At 34.3% G+C, this 14,310-nt stretch overlaps 1 protein-coding gene and 1 non-coding gene across 3 annotated transcripts in view; both read right to left on the bottom strand.

Annotated features, from left to right (window-relative positions):
- The window catches only part of NECTIN3 (nectin cell adhesion molecule 3), a 122,910-nt gene that overhangs the window by 98,578 nt on the left and 10,022 nt on the right, over positions 1 to 14,310 (bottom strand). The window lies entirely within an intron of this gene.
- LOC111727772 lies at positions 13,471 to 13,575 on the bottom strand. The gene has a single exon (XR_002775240.1). It is a non-coding gene; the product is annotated as a U6 spliceosomal RNA (small nuclear RNA).

The raw sequence follows: 14,310 nt of genomic DNA, 5'->3' as shown, positions 1-14,310 counted from the left end.
AAAACCCGTGTGACTCAGAAAACACACTGCTTAGAGGGAATTTTGTAGAATTAAATGCTTAAACCAAAAAAGTACAATGATTACAAATTAACAACTCCACATCACACATCAAGGTATTAAAAAACACAAAGTTAGCCAAAAAAAAAAAAAAAAAAGAAAAAAGAAATACCAATAAAGATGATCACAGTAAAACTAAATTAAATGAAGACCAAAAAGAAAACACACAAACACACACACACAAAGGATCAACAAAATGAAAGTTGGTTCTTCAAAACCACAGACAAAACAGAAAAATCACTAGCTAGACTAACCAAGAGAAGAGGTAAGAGCCATATAAACACAGGAAGAAATGAAATGGAGACATTACAACTGATACCAGATATAAAAAAGATCAGAGACTATTATGAGCTATATAATCACAAATAAGAAAATGAATGAATTCCTGAAACAACCTCCTGAAACTGAAGTAGGAAGAAATATAACAGAATTTGTGGATTGCCCAGTAACAAGCAGCATAACTAACTGAATCAAAAAAAAAAAAAAAAAAAAAATCACAACAAGAAACAAAGTCCAGGACCAGATAGATTCACAGCTGAATTCTGTCAGTCATATAAAAAACTGGCCAATCCTACTGAAACAGATCCAAAAGACTGAGAAGAGGGGAATACTCCCTAATTCATTTTATGAAGGCAGTATCACCCTGACACCAAACCCAGAAAAAGATGAAAAAGAAAAAAAACCTACAGCTATCATAAACTTAGATGCAAAATTCCTCAATACGTGAACAAAGTGAATCCAACAGTACATCAAAAGGGTAATTCACCATGATTAAATGGGTTTTACCCCCAAAGATAAAGGCAGGGGTCCTCCAACTTTTTAAACAGGGGACCAGTTCACTGTCCCTCAGATCATTGGCGGGCAGGACTGCAGGCCCTGGGACGAGTTGGCTGCTAAGCAGGACAGGCAGCGGGGGCAAAAACACCCGGTGCGCCGCATGTGGCCTGGGGGCCATAGTTTGAGGATGCCTGGATAAAGAGATGGTTCAAACCATGCAAGGCTATAAATATGATTCACTACATAAACACAATTTTTAAAAAATATTATAATCTCAAAAGATGTGGAAAAAGCATTCAGTAAAATCCAGAATCCCCTCAGAATAAACCCTCCCCGGAAATTTGGCACTGAAGGAATGTATCTCAAAATCATAAAGGCTCTATATGACAAATCCACATCCTACATCCTGCTGAAGGGGAAAAAGTTAAAAGTATTACCTCTAAAAACTGGACAAAAGAAGGATGTCCATGGTCACTACTTCCATTCAACATAGCACTGGAAGTCCAAGCCAGAACAATTTCAAGCAAGAGAAAGAAATAAAGTGCATCAAAATTGAAAAAGAGAAAGTCAAGTTATCAATCTCTATTGCTATAAACTTATACCTAGAAAATCCTAGAACTTCTCTAAAAGACTCCTGGACTTTATGAATGAATTCATCAAAGTCTCAAGTTATAAAATCTACATACAAAAATTGAGAGCATTTCTATATACTAACCACCACAAAGCCAAGAAACATATAAATCAAGAATAGCAACACAAAACAAAACAAAACAAACCTAGCAATAAATTTAACCAAAGTGGTGGAGAACTACAAATAATTGATGAAAAAATCATATACAACACAAATGGAAACACATCCCAAGCTCATGGACTGGAAAAATCAATATTGTGAAAATGGTCATACAGCCCAAAGAAATCTACAGATTCAATGCAACTCCTACCAAAGTATAAAGCCATTTTTCATACAATTAAAAAAAAAAGTCTAAAATTCACATGGATCCAAAGAAGAGCATGAATAGCTAAAGGAATCCTAAGAAAAAAGTTGGAGGAATCACGATACCTGACATCAAATTATACTACAAGGTTATAATAACCACAAAAGCATGGTACAAGTATAAAGGTAGACATACAGATCAGTGGAAGAGAATAGAGAGCCCAGAAATAAAACCATGCTTCTATAATCAACCGTTCTTCAACAAAGCAGACAAAAACATATGTTGAGACTTAACTAAAAAACTTCTGCACAGCAAAAGAACTAAACAAAAAAGTATAACAGACAATGCACAAAATGGGAGAAAATATACAAAAGCTATGTGCACAACAAAGGAGAAATGTCCAGAATCTATAGGAACTCAAACAACTCAGCAGAAGAAAAACAAACCACCTTATTAAAAAATGAGCAAATAACAACAAAAATTAACAAATGGAACTTAAGCTGAAAACTTTCTGCATAACTAAAGACACAGCAGTCAAAGCAGACAACCTTCAGAATGGGAAAAGATATTTACCTATTACGAATCTGACAAAGGCCTAATAAGCAGGATCTAGAAAGAACTTAACATCAACAAGAAGAGCTAACAGTTCCACCTATTACTGGGCAAAGGACATGAATAGAACTTCCTCTGAGGACAACAGAAGAATGACTAATAAACAGATGAAAAAATGCTCATCATCCCTAGTTATCACAGAGCTACAAATCAAAACCACCCCGAGATATCACCTACCCCCAGTGGATGAGCCCACATCACAAAATCCCAGAGTTTAAATGATGGTGCAGATGTGAAGATAGGGGAACACTTCTACACTGTGGGACTGAAAACTAATACAACCTCTTTGGAAAGAAGTATGGAGAATCCTCAAAGAACTCAAATCCTCAAAGAGCTCCCATTTGACCCTGCAGTCCTACTACTATACATCAACCAGAAGAAAAAAAAATCATTTTATCATAAGGATATATGCACCAGATTTTTAATTGGAGCTCAATTTACAATCTCCAGAAATGGATTAACAAACTGTGGCATATGCATACCATGGAATTATTATTTAGCCATATAAAAGATGGTGACTTCACATCTTTTGTATTAAGCTGGATAGAGTTAAAACACATTCTTCTCAGTAATGTACCACAAGAATGGAAACGCAAATATCCAATGTACTCAATACTGAAGCCAGAAGATGATCTAATTCATACCCACATAAAAACTTATTTCAATTCAAGTTGGGGAAGGGGAAATGGGGGGGGGTTGGAATGCTCCCACTGAATGGGCACAAATAGGAGCATATGGTACACCTTTTGGATGTAGGACATAGCTACAAGAGGGACTTCACCTAACAGATTTAAATACTGTGATTTGGTTGTTCCCTCACATTAACCTGAAATTTTAAAAAAGGGAGCAAATAGATATGAAGTCATTTTTCAAAAGAAGATATACAAATGACAAACAAACATAGAAATAAATGCTCAACATCACTAGTCAATGAGGGAAATGCAAATTTAACCCACAATGAGATACTATGTTACTCCAATTAGAATGGACATTATTAAAAGATTAAAAAGAAACAAGGAATGCTGGCACAGATATGATATTTGTTGTTTATTTGCACACCTGCACTTATATTTTATATTTTTATCACAGTACAATTCACATAGCCAAGATATGGAATCAACCCAAATGCCCATGAATCAATGACTGAATAATGAAAAATTACCAATGGGGTACTATGTATACTATTTGGATGAAGAGTACACTATAATCCCTGACTTGAGCACTATACAACATATACATGTAACAGAATTCAACTTGTACCCCCAAATATATTAAAACAAAAAAAATTGAAGTCACAAGTTTGTGTATATTTAATTCTTTGAAAAACAACTACTCACTGTTAAACATGCTGAGCTTTTTCAATTTTCCAATAAAAAATGACTAACTTACTAATCAATAATAAAATCCCTTCATATATACACAAATAAACTATCACTGCTTACAAGATATATGCCTTAAATTTAAGGATACAGAAAGCTGAAAGTAAAGATTGGGGAAAGATAAAATGAAAATACTCACCAACATAAACCTAAGGTAGCTATGCCAAAACTAGACAAAGTATATTTTAAGGCATGCATCAATGCTTGAGATACAGGGCCACTTAATAAAAGAATCAAGTTCCAGAAAGATTAGTTCCAAATCTAACATGTACCTCATAACCTAACATCCAACTGTACAGAGCAAAATTTCACAGAATCAAAAGGAAAAACAGACAAATACACATCATGGTATAAAATTTTCATGTACCTCTTAGGAATTAATTGAAGGGAAATGAAATCAAAAAAGATGAAGATTTGAACAAGGCAAACCAAGTTGATCTAATTAATATACATAGAACACTACACCTGACAAAGGCAATGCACAATCTCTCAGATCTACATGAAATTGCCAAAATCAATATATATTGGGACTATGACTGAAATCATTCAGCTTGATACAATGTAGTTAAAGCTAAAAATCATTAACAAAGATAACTCTGACATTCCCATACGTTTAAATAAAAAATTTCTAAATAATCCATGAGTCAAAATGATTACATGGAAATTTTAAAATACTCTGAACTGAATATACAAAGTTATGCCTAAAGAGAAATATTTATATTATATTAAATATATAATTATACAGCATGTCCATAAAGTTCATGTGCAGTTTAAAATACTTGTCTATTTATACGTGTACTTTGTCTAGTTTTAGCATAGCTACATTAGGTTTATGTTAGTGTTTTCATTTTATCTTTTCTCATCTTCCTTTACTTTCAATTTTCTTTATCCTTGACCTTAAGGCATATCTCTTAAAATACTTGTCTATTTTAAACTGCACACAATCTTTATGCACACCCTGCATATAATATGTAATTATATATTTGTGTAGTTTCTCTTACATCATTTGACCCTATATAAAAGAAAAGAGAAAGGCTGGACTATCCATCTCAAGAATGAGGGAAAAAAATGTGAAAGAGACTCTAATCCATCAAAAAAAAAAAAAAAAGGAAAGGAAAATAAGATAGAACAGAAAATAGTGGAATAAAAAACAAACCTAACTTAGACAGGATCAGCAATAAGCAGAAAGTGAGTTCTTTGAAAAGTCTAATAAAATTGATAAACTCCTGGAAATACTGATCCAGAAAACAAAAGAGAAGGCACAAAATGCCAATAAGAGAAACGAAAAGGAAAGGTTTAACTATAGATCTCCTGGATGTTAAAATGATAGAAGATATAAAAAAAATTTCCTCTCAACATCTGAAAGTATAAAGTTAAAAAATTCCTGCAAAAATGCTTACTACCAAAGCTGACACAATAAGAAAAATCTAACTATAACTATATTTATTAAAACATTGAGTCTAAAAATCCTCCCATTTAACAAAAAATACCAAAACAAAATGAAACCTCCAATTCCAGCTTTCTCTATCAATTCTACCATCCAAAGAAAAACATAATACCATTCTCAAACTCTTATACAAGACAGAAAAAGATGTAGCACTTCTCAATATTTAAATGAGTCTGCCATAGCCTTGCCACCAAAACTTGTTAATAGCATTAAAAGAACAGAAAATTACGAACCAATTTAATCATTTAAAAACAGAGAAAATAACAGCAAATTGAATCCGGTGAAATAATAATGGATACATTCCCCCAAACTAAATTGGGATTATTCTAGAAACACAAAGATGGTTTTAATACTTTCATAAATATGATCCACCATCAACAGAGTTGTGTAGCAGAAGCATGTTGGGCTCACAAACTGTGATTCACCACCTTACAAAACAAAAAAAGGAAAAAAAAATTACATGTTCATCTTCAAGATAAAGCATGTGATAAAATTAAATACTCATTCATGATTAAAAATTCTTCACAAACTAGGATTAGAAACTTCCTGCTTCAGACCATTTTGTGTTTCTGCAGAAGAATGTCTGATACTAGGCAATTTATAAAGAAGAAAGGCTTATTTGGCTTATGATTCCGATGTCTGGAAAAGTTCAAGACGGGTGAGGCCCTCAGGCTGCTTCCACTCATGGAAAAATAGAATGGGAGCCTGGGTGTGCAGAGATCACATAGTAAGAGAGGAAGTAGTGGAACAAGAAGAGTACTACCACGTTCTTTTTAACAATCAGCTCTTGTGGGAACTAAGAGAAAGAGAACTCACTTATCCCCTCCTTTCAAGGATGACATAAATCTATTCATGAACAATCTGTTCCCATAACTCAAACAACTCCCATTAGACCCCACCTCCCACACTAGGGATCTTATTCAACATGAGGTTTAGAAAAGTTAAACATCAAAACTATAGCACTTCCCCAAATTGACAAAAAAAAAAAAAAAAGGGGTTCTATTAAAAAGAAACTACAACAAATACCATACTCAGTTTTGACATGATGAACATTTTTACCGCTGAGATTACAAATAAGAAAACAATGTCTGCAGCCACTTTAGTTCAATTGCATATTGGAAGTCCTAGCCAATGCAATAAGGCAAAGGGAAAAATATAAGAATTAGAAAGAAATAGGCTTTCATTACCACAATGGGAATGACTGTGTAGAAGAAAAATTCAAAAAATTGTATAAAAATTAGAAATAAGAGGTTAATCAAGGTCTCAGGATGTAAGGTCACAGTATCAAAATCAATCATATATGTCACTGTAAATAATTAGAAAAATCTTATAAATATTATTTATAATAACATCAAAACCCAAATAACTTGAAATAAATAATTCAAAGAATTTAGGCTACATTTTAAAAATGTATATTATACAAAATCCCTACCTACAAAAAACTAGAAAGCTGTACTTAAAGAAAACCTCAGTAAATAGAGAAATAAACCAGGTTCATGAAGTAGAAGACTCAGTCTTGGAAAGATGTCAGTTATGCATCGTATGACTATACATAAATTTACTGTACTCCCAATAAAAATTTTTCAGGATTTTTGTGAAAACCAATAAACTGCTGCTAAAATTCATATGGAAAGAAAAAAGAATAAGACTAAGTAAAATAAACATGAATAGGTACATTTACTCTACCCAATACATTATAAATCTACAATGAGATTTTGTGATATTTATGCAAAGATAAAAAAAATGAACATGGAACAGAGTCCAAAAATATTTCCAGGCATATATGGGCTATTTGATTTATTATAAAAGTAGCACTACATAATCTAGAGGGTCTTCTCCACAAACAGTAGTAGCTGAGTAAGCAAATAAGGCAAAAATACAGATCCTACCTTATATACTCACAAAAATAAATTTCATTTTATTTTATTTTGGGGGGGACAGTCTCACTCTGTGGCCCTGGGTTGAATCCCCTGGCATCATAGCTCATAGCAACCTCAAACTCAGGCTCAAGTGATCCTCTTGCCTCAGCCTACAGGGTAGCTGGACCTACAGGTGCCCACCATAACACCCAACTAGTTTTTCTATTTTTAGTAGAGATAGGGTCTCACTCTTACTCAAGGTGGTCTCAAACTCCTGAGCTCAGGCAATCCACCTGCCTCAGTCCTAGGATTATAGGCATGAGCCACTATGACTGGCCACAAAAATAAATTTTAAATGTATCATAGTAAGGCAAAAAAATAAGGCTTCTAGTGGAAAAATTTTCATGATGGTGTACTACTAAAAAGACTTGCAAACAAGATACTAATTGAAAGAAAGATTGGTTTTGACTATATAGATAGATTATTAAAGAATGTTAATAATATCTTCATCAACAGAAACTATCACATTATCACAGTGTAAAGGCCAGCATGGAAGAAGATATTTACAATATATTTAAGAAAAAGTTCATATTTACCATATATAAACAGAAATCCTACAAATCCATAAAAAGATAAAAGGGAATCTAACTGAATACAAAGAAAAGAGAAACAGGCACTTCACAGAACAAGGATGTTCAAATGGCCCATAATCCTATATCTCGGCCATCAAAAAAAAAAAAAAAAAACCCCACATGATATCAAAATGGTTAAATGAAAATACTAATATTACAAAGTGCTGGTGAAGAAGTGGAACAACTGAAACTCTTTAACAGGTTATTGGTGGAAATATATATATCATTAAGTAGATACATGTTCTATCCAACATTAAAACTGGCATGTTATGGAACAGCCCTGGAGCAAAATTTCATAGTGATGAAAAAAACTTCTGAATTTCACAATGTCAGCACAGTAGCAGTATAAAGTTCAAAACAGGTAAAACTAACTAATTGTGTTAGAAGTCAGCACTGTGGTTATTTCTGGAGAAGAGAGAAGGATTTTTGAATAGGGAGAAGTATGAGAGGGACTTCTGGACTGCTGGTAATTAATTTATTGACCAAGGTAGTGGTCTCATAGATGTGCTCACTTTATAACAGTTCATCCAACTGAACACTTACATATACATTTCTGTATGTTCTTGACAATAAAATTTTTAATATTTCATGAATCTGTCTCAAATTTTTTTCAAACCAACTTATATCTTACATCATCAAATGTTGTATTTACCAAGAATCAAGACTCAAATCTCACAGTTAATGTGGTCAAAACAAAAATTATCACTCTGATGTTACGGGTTAAAACTTAGGGTGACCAAATTTTAACATCGGTAAGGCAGGACAACATGGCCGGGGGGCAAGGCAGGGGACGGGACGGGGCAGGGCAGGGCCTGACAATAATGCAAACTTTGATAAGCAGTTCTCGATAATCACTTCTCAGCAATTATTTATTACAGTTTAACATTATAAAATTAACAAAAATAATATAAAACTCATATTCTGGCAAAATAGCCACATGGCAGCCAAAAACCGTATATTCCCTTCCTGTTCTCCCGCCCCTTGGTGCATTCTTTCCAAAAATCGGGACTTTTTTAAAACGCCGCTGGACATGAGACAAATTGTTGAAAAGCAGGACTGTCCCGCCAAAAGCGGGACTTCTGGTCACCCTATTAAAACTATAACTCCTAGTACCTGTGAATATGATCTTATTTGGAAATAAAGATTCTACAGATGTTAAGTAAGATGTAAATTAAGATGAGGTCATACTGTAGGAGGCTTGGCCTTTAATCCAGTTATGACTGTTGGCCTTATAAAGGGAAAACGTCATTGATAGAAACATAAAGATACAATGTCATGTAACAACAAAGCAGAGATTATAGTGAAGCAGCTGCCAAGGCCAAGGTATGCAAAGGATTGACAGCTACAAACAGAACCTAGGGCAAGACAAGGAAGAATTCTATCCAGAGCATTAAAGGGAAGATGGCCCTGTTGACATCTTGACTTCAAACTTCTAGGATCCTCATCTGAAAGATAACTAAATTTCTATAGTTTTAAGCCATGCAATTGGTGGCACTTTGTTATAGCAGCCCATTCTTTTATATATGTAACACCTAATTCTTACCTCAACTTCCCATTCAGCAATCTTCATACTATTCTCCCTTCTATTCCTAAATTCCAAATACACTCATTCTTCCCAACTCCTCTTATACTAAGATCATCAAGAACTATTACTTTGCCTTTAATTATCTCTTGTTTTTAAACTTTTCCCTTTAATTTTTACCATTACCATCCTAATTCAGGCCTTAATAACTCAGCTAGACCAGAGGTGTCCAACTTTTTGGCTTCTCTGGGCCACACTGTAAAAGGATAGTTGTCTTGGCCACACATTAAATACATGAACACTAAAGAAAACTGAGGAACTAAAAAATATCAGTGGATAATTTTCATGTCTACCACACCACAGATAAGCAAAGAAGTCCTCACATAATCCTAACTATGTAGTGGCCCATTCACAGAGTCCTTTAAAATTGGCAAGCAAGTCCCAAAGTTGTGATCAATAATATAGAAAATGTACGTATATAAGTAATAAAACATCTTAGAGTGGTTTTTTGGTATTTTTTATTACAAAAGTAAAAGTGGGCAACATAAAACTATAGTATATTTGACATTGTATTTGAGCAACTAATGCATCAGTATCTGGTACAATGGAAGTAGTTAAGATAGTCAGTTCTCAAGGTGCTCATGAGATATTTTGGTTCTAATTTTACTCTTACTGTGCTTTACTCTTACAGTTGCTCATAAACGCAGGTGCTTCCAAAAAGCGATCACATGAGTAAGACAAGACTGTGAAGTAAGGGATATTTTTCTCGGGGAAGAGAGGACCTAATATAAAGTCCAGTAAAGAGATATGATCAAATTTTTCTTTAAGGTGAATGTCAGATTGCAGCTCCATGCATTCACTGTGAAAACTGATGGGATATCTATATCTATATCTATACCTATATATCTCAACTGAAAATGGTGTCAAAAATGCACCAAAATATTGAATACTTTGCCATGAATCTTGAAATGTTTTCAATTTCTTGCATTAAATCAAAAAGCAAGGCAACATAATTCTTGCTGTTCATAGGACTGTTTAACCAACATGCCAAAATGCATAAAATTGCTTAATTTGAACTTGGCATAATTTCAATTTCATTTGGAACACTGCAATTGTTTGAAACACTGTATTGAGAAATTGGTATCTACTTCAAAGATGTATGTTTAACTCTTTTAAATGAGCAGCTAGAAACCAAAAAAATGCTAAATTTGTAAGTCAGTTTTCATTAAATTCTAAAACAAATTTAGTTTTGATACCACAAATGACTTGATAACATATTGCAAATCATAACATCTTTCCAACATTTGGGCTCAACTTAGCCATTTTAACCTCTGAAAAGTAAGTGATGATGCAATAGTCAGCATCAATACTGTTAAAGAATTCCTGGAACTGGCAATGATTCAAACCCTTGGTCCTTATGAAATTCAGTCTTGATGATGATTTACATGTTATCCATTTTTAAAGCTTTTGTGAACAAATTTTCTTGATTGTACTATGCAATGATAAATGTACACCATCAAACGTGAGTTCTCGGTGACAACTGCATCATCTTCCACTAATTTTATGAGTCCCTCTTTTTTACTTACCATTGCTGAAGCATCATCAGTAACTATACCAGATATGTTGGCAATAGACAAAGAAAACTGCTTTAACATATTTTTTACTGTTTTGTATAAATCTCTTGATTTAGTCATGTCTTTTAATGGCACTAACAAAGCCATTTCTTCAGTGACCTTATATTAGTTATTAATAACTCTAATAAAAATGGCAAATTAAGTCATATTTGTGGCTTCGGTGAATAGCCAAAGCATAATCTTTGACAGATTTTCCAATTTCTTCAATTCACCTGGCTATCATCTGGTGAGAAAACTCATTTTAGAAACAGCCCCTTTTTTTCCGGGCAAATTATATCTGCCATGTTTTCCATACATTACATTTAACTCACCATCAGTAAATGGTGAGTTTATGTGCTATTAAATATGCTACCATATGACTAGCTTTTACAATGAAATCTGTGTGAGCTGTAACTTTTTAAAAACATTTTTGTTGGGCGGTGCCTGTGGCTCAAAGGAACAGAGTGCTGGCCCCATATTCTGGAGGTAGCAGGTTCAAACCCAGCCTGGGCCAAACACTGGGAAAAAGCAAACAAAAAAAAAACAAAACATTTTTGTTGCAAATAAACTTTTTTCAGTTCTGCTATGTTGTCCTTACAACACAATCTTTTATATGCATGGAATCTGGCAACATATTTTGCACATAATATCTTCTCAAACTGTAGTCTTTGAGAAGTTGCACAAATTTCCTACAAATTAAGCAGAGTGCCTTACTATTTGCCTCAACAAAAAAGTAGGATCTGTCTACTTTTCACCGAATAATCTTCCTTTCATCCTTAATTTTTCTTTTTGGCGTTCTGTTTTCTTTTGCCATGCTACAGAAGCCATGCTGAGATTAAAACAATAATAATAAGTGCCTATATTTACTTTTATTATGAAAATTAATTAATAAGAAAATAGAAAGCATGGTTTGGGCCCTTCCACATTTCAGCTGCCTCTGCAAGGCAAGGCTGAGGGTCTAGTGCAAAGCGCAGCAGCTGATGTGTGAGAAGCCACCAGGTGTGGAAGTGCCCTTAATAATCAGAATGCTAACCTTTTACTTCTAAATAATATGGAACACCTCACATTACAATGGCAGGTTGAAATATTATTGATAAATGCTGCCTCACTAAATCAGCATAAGCACATGTAACATCTGATGGTGTCAATTAGACAGTCTGTACCTGGAAGATAACACAGCAAAAACCACACACCTCCATAAAACTGAAGCTACACATAGGTACAAAAGTAAAAGCATATTTATGTTTTATGTGACACTGTGACACAATGTTGTCATCTACAAAGTTCACACTTGAAAACTACGCAGTTGAATTCCACCAAGAAAAAAATCCCTTAATGTTTTAAGTATGTTTATGATATTGTGTTGGGCCATGTTCACAGCCATCCTGGGCCACAAATGGCCCGAGGGCTAGGGGTCAGACATCCCCGATCAGCCATCTCACCTATGATATATCAGTATTTCTTAAATCCTACTTTCCTTGTATCACTTCTCTGCTCTCAAATGTTCAGACACACTATCACATCATATTCAAAAGGCACTTGGTATGATGCTATTCTACTCCCTTCAGTACGTGAATATAACTGGTTCCCAGAAGCACATTTTATTCTTTATTGGTGAGTTTTTCACAGTATCTGGAATAATCTCTGGGAGACTTAGAGCTCAATTAAATAAAAACAGCCACTAACAAAAATTGATTACTAACTCCACAACATCTTTTAGGTTTTACAAGTCATCATGTTATTTCAACTCATACCTTCAATGCTGAGTCATCAATCTTTCATTCTCAGTTGATATCTTATTCCATTTTCCCCCAAAGGTTCTTGTTTCCTTTTTAAAAAAGGTATTGAATGTGTGTTGTTATGTCTTGTTAGACACAGTCTTCTAAGGCTGGAAACCTCAAACTCCTGGGTTCAAATGATCCTCCTGCCTCAGCCTCCTAAATAGCTGGGAATACAACGCACACCGTGGTGCTCAGCCTCCATTTTTTCCCAAAGGTTCTATCCTAAGTTCCAATATCTCCCCACACTCATTCTAAAAATACATTATCACTTAAGTCACTAAAGATCAAAGCCTCTTTTTAACATTCTCCTCTTACACTTGGAAGTTTCTCTACATCTTCACCGTTCATTTTCTTTTCCCTATCTATTAAAGAGAAGAGTCTTTCATTTCTAAGACTAGCCTCTCCCAATTGTTTTTCTACTCACTGTCTGTTCCTGAACCTCAGCATATCAACATGCTTCTCTCACTCCCATCCCAAAGACACATACGTCATGAGAAAAATTAAATCAAAAAAGAAAAAGTTTTTTCAAATTTCTAGAGTGGACACTAGGTGGATAAAGTATCTTCTCAGGTTATAGCAACAACAACATCCAATTTCTAAGAGAAGCAATGCCAGCATCGGGGTAAAGCTACAACGTCCAGTATCTAAGAGAAACCAAAGCTACAATGTCCAGTATCTAAGAGAAAACAAGAAATAACTGTAACAGACTGCCCCTCAATATTATCTTGGTATGATTCTAGATATAGTTCTAGATGCCTAGACTCCTTCGGTTCCTCATTTCCACACCCTGAAGCACACAATATCCTTTAATGAATTGTCTTTTAATCAGAGTCAAGTTTCATATATATATATATATATATATATATAAATGCTTCAAGAATTTGTGTGTCATCCTTGCACAGGGGACATGCTAATCTTCTCTGTATTGTTCCAATTTTAGTTTATGTGCTGAAGCGAGCATTGATGTCTGTTAATTAAGAACTTAACTGTATTAGTCAGTTCAGACTGCTATGACAAAATATCAGAGACTGAGTACCTTACCATGATAGACATTTATTTCTAACAGTTCTAGATTCATTTACTTATCAAGATTTTTTTCCACATCATTTATCTCCTTCTCTCCCTCTGACAGCTTATCCAATCAAAAGACTTCAATCTTAAAAATTTTTCAGCTCCCTCCCTTCTTCCCTTCCCTCTTTACTTTTCTTTTTCTTCTCCTTCTCTCTCTCTTCCCTGTATCCCTTTCTCTCTTTCAAACAACTCATCCAATCTAAATATCTGATACCAATCCTGGTAATTCCTAATTTCATATTTACCTCCTACCTCTCTTAATTTCCCACAATAGTTCAAAAACAATACAGAAGCATCACAATTAAAATGCCCACAAAAAAAACTATGCATGAAATAAAGCAATCTTTTCATCATCTTTCCAGATAATTCAAGGGAGAAATCCATGTTAGTTCATAACTCCTCCTTCCTCACAGACAATGTTATCCAAATACCATATAATCTACTTCTCAGATCCCTTCCTCCTCTTTAAATACCTCTGTCAAACTGACATTTATCTCTATAATCCTCTCTTTCCCATGGATTGTGATGGTTTTCTCTTTCACTTATGCCTCATAACTAGGGTGACCAGATTTTAAAATCTGTAAGGCCGGACAACATGGCCAGGGGGCGGAGCGGGGTGGGGGGG

The sequence above is a fragment of the Otolemur garnettii genome, unplaced genomic scaffold (assembly GCF_000181295.1).
Source record: "Otolemur garnettii isolate 467f Iridium unplaced genomic scaffold, OtoGar3 scaffold00122, whole genome shotgun sequence".
Taxonomy (NCBI): domain Eukaryota; kingdom Metazoa; phylum Chordata; class Mammalia; order Primates; family Galagidae; genus Otolemur; species Otolemur garnettii.
This window is presented reverse-complemented; position numbering and strand designations above follow the sequence as displayed.